The following is an 8593-nucleotide window of genomic DNA, read 5'->3' on the forward strand; positions in this document are numbered from 1 at the left end:
AAGATAAATAGCCTGAAGCATAGAAGAGGAAGAAAAAAAGAGATGGCTGTAAAGGACAATGCAGTTCATGGCTAAGGATGTTTCCTATCCTCTACTTCCAACCCTTAAAGAATATGACAGAAAGAGGTAAGTGTAACTTTAAGTGACTGTGTTAACAGTAAAGTTCCTCCTTTGCTTTCCCAGTGACTAGAAAACCTTCTTATTTCCTGGAATAAAAAAAAAAGAATGCCTAATTAAGCTTTAGGCAGAGTTTTTCTTGTGTAACTTTAAGTGACTGTGTTAACAGTAAAGTTCCTCCTTTGCTTTCCCAGTGACTAGAAAACCTTCTTATTTCCTGGAATAAAAAAAAAAGAATGCCTAATTAAGCTTTAGGCAGAGTTTTTCTTGTTTTTAATCAACTAAGGAAACTGCTGCCTTCTGGGAGAAGCAAACAGCACAGAGAATAACTTAAGATTCTTGTCCTAGTTTGCTCCCATCTCAGCTCTGTCAGTTGTCTCTTACAAGACTTTGTGTTTCATTTTGTGACTGAGCCCTAAGACTATATGGTGCTGCACAGGGTTCCCACCATCTTTTTCCCCTTCTCCTCCCATGTTTTGTTGATGATGTGTCTCTTGCCAAATGTTATTAGCACATTCCTGTTTAAGGACTGCTTTTCTCTTTTATAGCCTTCTAGAGAAGTCTTTCATTTAAATATTTCTCATATGGCATCACCAATGTTCATTGTCACCTCCTTGCTTTTAGTATTATAAGAAGAGCTGAACAGTAATCCGCAGGAAGAAAACTTCAGAATAGGGTATATGAACAGTCTGAAAAATGTTTTTTCCTCCACCTCAAGTGCAGGCAGATTGGATTAATTGGGCCACATGCAGATCTCTCTCCCAATCTAGCCACTAGTGTCCATTTATGATTTATGGGGAGAATAGCCACTTCTAGGACACAAAGAATCTGTCCTGTGTTAGTCCTAGGTTAGGACTAGAAGCTCCAGTGTTTCACCACTGACTACAAGCGTTTCTAGACTTACTTCCATTGTAGACAAGCCACTATCAGAGGGAGAGGTGCTAACTGAAACCTGGGTTACCAGCTCCCAGGCTAAACCTTTGCCTTAGGATTTGTGGGAAATATAAAATACGCCTCTAAATGAGCCAGTACAGCTAAGCATAAATACTGTCCCAAACTAGCTCGTAGCTCACTTGTAAGCTTTATCTATCCAAATGCTTCCAAAACCTCAGCCTGAAACATGTTAAAGCAAACCTTTTCTACTTAAAAAGCCAGCCTAGTATGGTGGAACAAGGACCAGCACAGCAAAAGTAGTGAACATTAAGACCTTGCAACTCCCGAAGAAGAGCAAAGCAGGGTGAGCCAGCACGCTAGCAGCCTGTCACATGCATCTACCAGGCTGCAGCAGGTCATGGAAGGACTGCAGGTGCCAGATAAGGGCTTCTGGGAAGCAATTCCCCCAGGAGATGCACTCAAGCGCTCCTTCTGCCAGGAGTGGACAGCAGTGATTCATCCCACAGCTCTGAGGCATGACAGGGAGCTCCTCTAATTGACCTTGCTGAGGGGTTTTTTTGGGGGCATAGGAGTTGTTTAAGGCAAACATGAAAGCCCCTCTGTTGACTTTGACGGGTAATGGATGCAGACAGCCTTTCCTCACCCTGGCTCATTTCTTTCAGGAGCAAGTAAGTGAGCAACAAAAAGCTTCACTTTGATCACTCAAGAAACCCCAAAGCAGGGCTGTGTTCAGTGCTGCCAGCCAGGAGATTCAGGCAGGTCAGTCTCCTGGAAGTGCTCATGGCCGCCTTCTGGAGCATTGGGTTGGTCTCTGCAGATAAAGGATGTCAACAGGTACCCAGACACTTCCCATGGAGACATGACTGCAACTCCTGGAGTTGAATTATACCTTCATGAGAACTCGTTTGTAACCTGTATGAAAGTTTGTAAGGTCACAGCTTGCCTGCCAGTGGTACCTGCGCAAGCCAGTTTGACCATTAGGCTCTCTTTGCACAAAATCCACATCTTTGAACTGCAGCAGTGGGGCATCAAACACTGCTGCAGTTAGACTATTTGCTTCAATCTGGACATCATCAGCAAATTGCACAAAGCTTACAGCCACTTACCTTTCAAACTGAGTCACTGTAAAGGCAAAACTGGACACACACCGTATCTGAAGCACAACTTCATGGCTTATACCACCACTGGGGCCACAAAGGCAAATCTGGTTTTGTATACATCTGGAATGGGCCTTGTATGTAACCAGCATCAACCACCTCCGAACCTGACGTGCATGCACAAGAATAAATCCACATGGACTGGTCAATGTACTGTTCATTTCTGGAGCAAGAGAAACTACCAATATGGTAGACACAAGCAACTTGGTAAATTTACAATCAAAAACTACATTTGTTTTCCACGCACTTCCATTCTGCTTACTGCCATAGAGTCTAAGCACTTTACAGTCTTCATAGAATAAATTAACAAACTGTTGGCCCCGGCAAACTGTGAAGATCCCAAAAGCCAGGTAGGAAAAAAAAAGTAGCAACATTTCAAACTGTGAGAAGTCCTAGCCTGAGAAAGCTTTGCGCTACACCCTGATGCATCAGCTAGGCAGTACAATTAACCCAGAAGTTGTTAGCTATGAGAAGTTAACAACTCAGGCTGTTCCCATACCCCATAAGTCCCCATACCAGCAACAATATTCTGCATGGGGGAAGAAGGGAATCACCCACCAGCACCACATTCCTTTTTACTCCATTACAAGGACTAAGAGGTGAGGTCAGAGGGAAAGAAGTCAACAAGGAAAGCAAGCACAAACTTTACTCTGCACTGCATGAGCTGAAAGGTAATACAGACCCCATCTTTCTACAACCCTACTACATGGCTACTGCTTCGAACAAGCTGTGCCACTCCTAACCACTGATGAGAAAGGAGTCTGCAGGAAATACTTAACCAAATGGTCCTTGCTTCTCGATAATTCTCAAGATTGTAGATGTGCAGGATTTGAGATCAAACTTGTGGTCTTTTCAGGGGAATACCCAATCTTCCTGCCTGCAATAGAAGAGGGGAAAGCAAGCTATACTAAACAAGCGAAATTTAGCAAGAAAAATAGAAAGATAACTGAAAACTGATTGTACAATCAAAAAAAAAAAAAAACCCACCAATCATACATCCTAACTGTGACTGCATAACACCTGGGACTTTTCTTGGAGAGAAAAGAAAGGACCACTGTTAACACTGGTTATGTTTGTGATTGATGCTCACCAACAGCATCATATGCATGAGCTATTGCACTAAAATAGCAAGAATTATGTTGGATTCATCGCAAAAGGACTTTATAACAATGGTAAGAAAAAATGCTGGTTTAGTCACTGCTTATCCTGGGAACTAAGGATGAGAAATGACAAAGTTACAGACATCTGTGCCTCATACCACTCTATTACACATCATAAAACATGCGTTTTATTATCCTTATAACTGTGCAATGTAAACTAGACTCCACCAATAAACTGCTTATACACCATGCATATAAATTCTCATGAAAACTTCTTGTTTTCCATGTACTAATGCTTAAAGTCTTGCACTGTGTGCTGCAGTGTAAAAGGAAGCCTCCACATTGTTATATACAATTTGCATGCTAATTGTATAGCTACTGTTTGTACTTAATTTAAAAGCAATGAATTTAATAAAAGGAAGTCCACATTGTTATATACAATTTGCATGCTAATTGTATAGCTACTGTTTGTACTTAATTTATAAACATAAAAGACCAAAACAGTTTGCCAAGTATTTTCCTAAGAGATAATAATGATACATGATAGCAAGCACTAATGCCTGCTTAGTAGTTCAACTCAGTAGGGGCCACCTGGAAGTTAAGCAGAAACTAATATGAAATCATACTGCATGAGTTCACAGACAACTATACGGATTTGAAAATAGATAGAGCAAACATTATATAAGCTCACTCATAAGCCTCGTCTGAGAAGATAGCTGAATTATACCTAACGCAGCATCACAGAAGCTATGTATTCCTTCTGCATTTAAAAAGTTTCAGTCCTGCACTGACAGTAAAGGGACGTGGAACAGTTAATACAGAGCTATTGGGACTTGCTCCCAAAACACACTGAAGCAAATAGCTTAGCTTAACTCCAGTACCAAAAGCCTTAAAAATTACAGCCAGAATATACAGTCTTAAGAGACAGCATTACCTACAAGTAATAAAGAGAAGTTAGCCGTAATTCCATTTATTTCCTGCAGCTAGGGCAGAATCACACAATCAATCCATCATCCAGCTTCAATGTATGAAGTTGAGCTTCAGCTGAGCTCAGAAAACATTTCATTTTGACATTCAAGATGGCAAAAACTGATATATTACAAGAATTCACCCTTCCACCCAAACAATACATCTCTACACAAAAAAACCCAAAACAACTTGACAGTTATTATAGTCACAGTAGAAAACAAGACTAAACCTTCCTTTTAAGCAAAGTCTATTTTTCTAAAGAGAAAACAAATAGATAAAACTGCATCTGAATAACAGGTTTAAATTTCTGAGCATGTTTTAAAGTGGGAAGATTATCCTTTCAACAGTCTTTTCCCAGACATGCCCCCACTGAACCTCCTTCTGGAGGGCAGCAGGCTCACGGACGTGGCTGCAGACACAGCAAGGCTGCGGTCAGAAGAGAGCTCCGGGTATTGCTGAGCCCATCTTCCTCTCCCCACTAAAAGCTGACCTCCTCTCAGATGTGCACATATAGCAGCTTCAAAACACAAGTTCCCTCAAGACCAACCAAACTAGAAGAAACCCTGTCAGTAAGCACTAAGGTACTGAGACCTTTCAGTCCTATAACTTTACAAATGCTGACATCAATGGTACATGTAAATATTCAACACTTTCCAAAAGAAAGGCTATCTTTCCCTCAGCGGTTTATAATACCTCCAATTTTAAACTTTTCACACTACAAATTTTTTAAAATTCAACCTTTCAGGGGTCCCAGGCTGATTTGTTATAGAAAACCCTCAAGTGAAAGAGGTCTGGCATATCCACTAATGACATGAGTAAACCGTAGAGCAAGTTTGCAACTGGCCTGCCCTGAATCCCTCTGCTTTTGGACTGCACCATCTTTCTGAATTTTCCTGGCTTAGCAAAGTAGTCTTTTTTTTAATATTTTATTAAATGTCTCTTTTTATTAGCTTTATTACCACAGTAAGCTCAGCACTGAGATGGCAATGTTTTGGTTTCCTTGCTAACCCTGAAGTCTGTCAACCCAATGCCTTATTCTGAGTAGAGAGAAAGGAAAGCTTCCCCTCCTCCACATTCTTACTGATCAGCCCACTGCAGGTCAACTGGAATGGCTCCATCAGAAGATGAGTTAGCTATAAGAGTTGCTTTTAAAATACCTTCTATTTGTGTTATCACTTAAGAACCTATTAAAAAAAAAAAAAAAGCAGCCTCAGTAGTAGGGACAGAACAAACACTATAATTTTTTGGTAACTAAAAGATGATACTAAATTTGAAAGAAAAAAAAAAATCCCACTGTGAATTTATGTCAATGCATGTAGCCCGATGCATAGGGTTACTAGACTAGATTTACTCAGATCAGCTAGTCTGCAAATCATGAACAAACACTGGAAGCATAGTGCTCAGCATAGCCAAAAGAACAACTGAATCCAAGAAAAGAGGCACCCGGGAGTATTTGAAATAACCACACCTAAACTAACCATTTTTAACAGGGGCGAGGCTGAAAGAAGGAACTACTCTTGCATGACTGCTTCTGGGAAACTCAGCACTGATTAACAGCTGAAATTACCTGGGCTCCCTTTGTGTCAGCTACTTGGGCCTGAAGATGCCCTGTGCCACGCAGCAGAAGTGCTGCTGCTGTAGAGAGCATCCTTACCAAACCTGCAGGGCGCCCCATCACAATGTGCCAGCCCCTGGGTTTAAATGCAGAGCAGATATCCATAGGGTTGCACAGCCAAGAAAACGGATGAGTGAGTTCAGGCCTCATTTCATAGCTCTGGTTTGGCTTTGCATCAGTGATAGAACCACCAAAGCGCTGAGGCTGACAAGCCGAGTGGAAGCTGAGTACATTTCCCCTCTCCCATTACAAAATAATGACTCTAATCTTCACATAATGTCCATCTGGTCTGAAGTACAGGCCACAGCACACCTCTCATAGCACCTCTTCACTGCTCAGTGGTTCTCCCCACAGAAATAGTTTTGTTCCCAGTCTATGCTGAAGCCAGTGGAAGGTAAACTGGCAGAGATGAAAAAAATCCAGGTACAATAGACCATCTGTTCAGAGCTACTCCACACTTAGGTGTCTCACAGCCATGGTTTGACTGTGCTATGGTGGAAAATTCTTTGCTTTATGCTCTCACCCTCACAGGGTCTGTAAAGCCATAATCTCTCAGACATGAAGTAACGCCTGAATTTTTCAATTTGAAAAGTCAGTTATGTATTACATTTCCTCAAGAACTAACAAAATAAAATAAAAAAAATACAGCTTTTCTTGAAACTTCCACACTTGAATGACAAACATTTTCTGAACTTTTGTAGTTAGCCTACAATACAATGCAGAAATTTTGCCTTAATCGGTTCAGTGAGAATTTCAAACAGTCACTGAAATGGAGCTGTTTATTAAAAGTCAAACTGGTTTGCGATTTTTCCAAACCAGAACTGTTTTATTTCCTGTCTTTAGATCTAATTCTTCCCTCCAGTGCTGCTGAAGAAGCAAACAATTTATTGTAGTGCCTCAAATACAAATTTCTTTTCAGGTAAATCAGACAGCAGTACACAACTCACAAGCACACATCTGAATTCTCCCATTCTTAATCCCTGCCACATCTCTGTGCTACACCAGGCTATAAACAAGTAACTAGAGACCAAGGAAACATCATTGAAACAGTACAACCAAGGTCCATTGCAGTGAGTATGCAGAATAGTCTTCATTTATTTGCACTAAAATTTGTACTAAAATTTTGCCAGTAATAGCTCGTATTATTGGTTCAAAGACCGGAAATTTGATTCAAACTGTTGAACAAGCTGCAAGAGGATCATCTGTGCTTCACCGTAAACCCTCTTCCACCACAAAGTGTACGTGGACGACCAGCAAAAGAATAGGCAGCGAACGACTTTGTCCAGCTCTTAATATTCTGGATTATTTTTTTTCCTTAAAAAAAAAGTATTCTCTTGCAATAGCTTGATTTATCTTATACATGTTTGCTTGCGATTGATACACCCAGAATGTCTCATTATTTTCGGCAAGAACGGAGCCAGACTGTCCTCAGTCAATGGAGAGTTGTCGTTCCCCTGGCATCTTTCCAGGTAGTTACTTCTGTGGTAAAAAATTATCTTGAGTCTCTGATTAGGAACCTGAATAGGAAACCACAAATGGACAAGAAAAAACAAGCAATATTTGAGACTATTACCTGATTATCTCCAAGCAGAAACCAAAACATGTATTTATTTCCACAGCGGTTACGTAAATCTGTATCCCTGTGTATACAGCCCCTGGGGAGCTCAAATGAGAGTAACAGACAGGAGCAGAGGGAGTGGCTCCAAAACAGAGCAGTAGGCTTGGAAACACACCTGGAAATAGAATTACCTCGATGTTCTCGCAAACAAATCCCGACCAGTCTTGCCAAGGCAGTTTAAGACAGCATTGCCACTGCTGTCCCATCCCTTTACCAGCTAAGCCTGTCACAGGGGAAATGGCAAACTAATGGTGTGCCTACGCTTTCAGTCACTGTCCAGCATTAAGCACTGGACAAGGTTAATACACCAGGACGAGCAAGGCAAATGTCAGGGAACAGAGACTGTTCAGAGGGAAGTTTTGCCGGCTTGTCATTGAGGTGATCATCTTGAGCAAAAAGAAGGGCAGACAGCTCAGGAGAGGGACCTGAACTGCCTACCATACTAGTCACTGTCAACAGAGGCTACTCAACAGAGGAGGAGATTGCTAAGAAGATGACTGTTAAGAAAGAGACTATTAAGAGAAAAGGAAGGGAGGGGAAAAAAAAAAAAAAGAGCATGAGAATCAGTGGAGGACTAGGGAAGAGCACATGGGGGAAAGGGAAGAGGGCAATCCTGAGAATAGGAGAAGTAATCTAAGGCTGCATGGAGGACAGACGTTCATCCCTTCAGTCTGAAAGCACAAAGGGAGATGTCATCTGGAAAAAAAAAAAAAACAACACAACAAACACACCACAAACTTATGTTACCTTTTTTTTTTTTTGCAAACATTTTAGGTTAAATTTTTAAGTTCATTCAAATGCTCAGCAGTCAGAGCAGAACACAACATACAATTTGGGGGGGACTGAAAACAATTTCCATGTATTCCAAGCAAGCAATGTGCTTTCTAGCTGTTTTGAATACATTGAATTAATAACATCAGAAGGAATCACTCCATTACAAATTCAGAAACGTGACATAAGCTTTCTGCAGGTAGCATTTTCCACATCACCCAAACGAACAGTGCCACCTCAAGCTTTTTTTATTATTTTAAATAAAATAAAAATGAGAGGAGTACTTCAGACCTTAAGGCTTGCGAAAGTCGGCAGGTTCTCGGTTTCGAAAGGAAGCAGCCGCCTGTTCACG

The sequence above is a fragment of the Aptenodytes forsteri genome, unplaced genomic scaffold (assembly GCF_000699145.1).
Source record: "Aptenodytes forsteri isolate BGI_AS27 unplaced genomic scaffold, ASM69914v1 Scaffold245, whole genome shotgun sequence".
In the NCBI taxonomy this organism is placed as follows: domain Eukaryota; kingdom Metazoa; phylum Chordata; class Aves; order Sphenisciformes; family Spheniscidae; genus Aptenodytes; species Aptenodytes forsteri.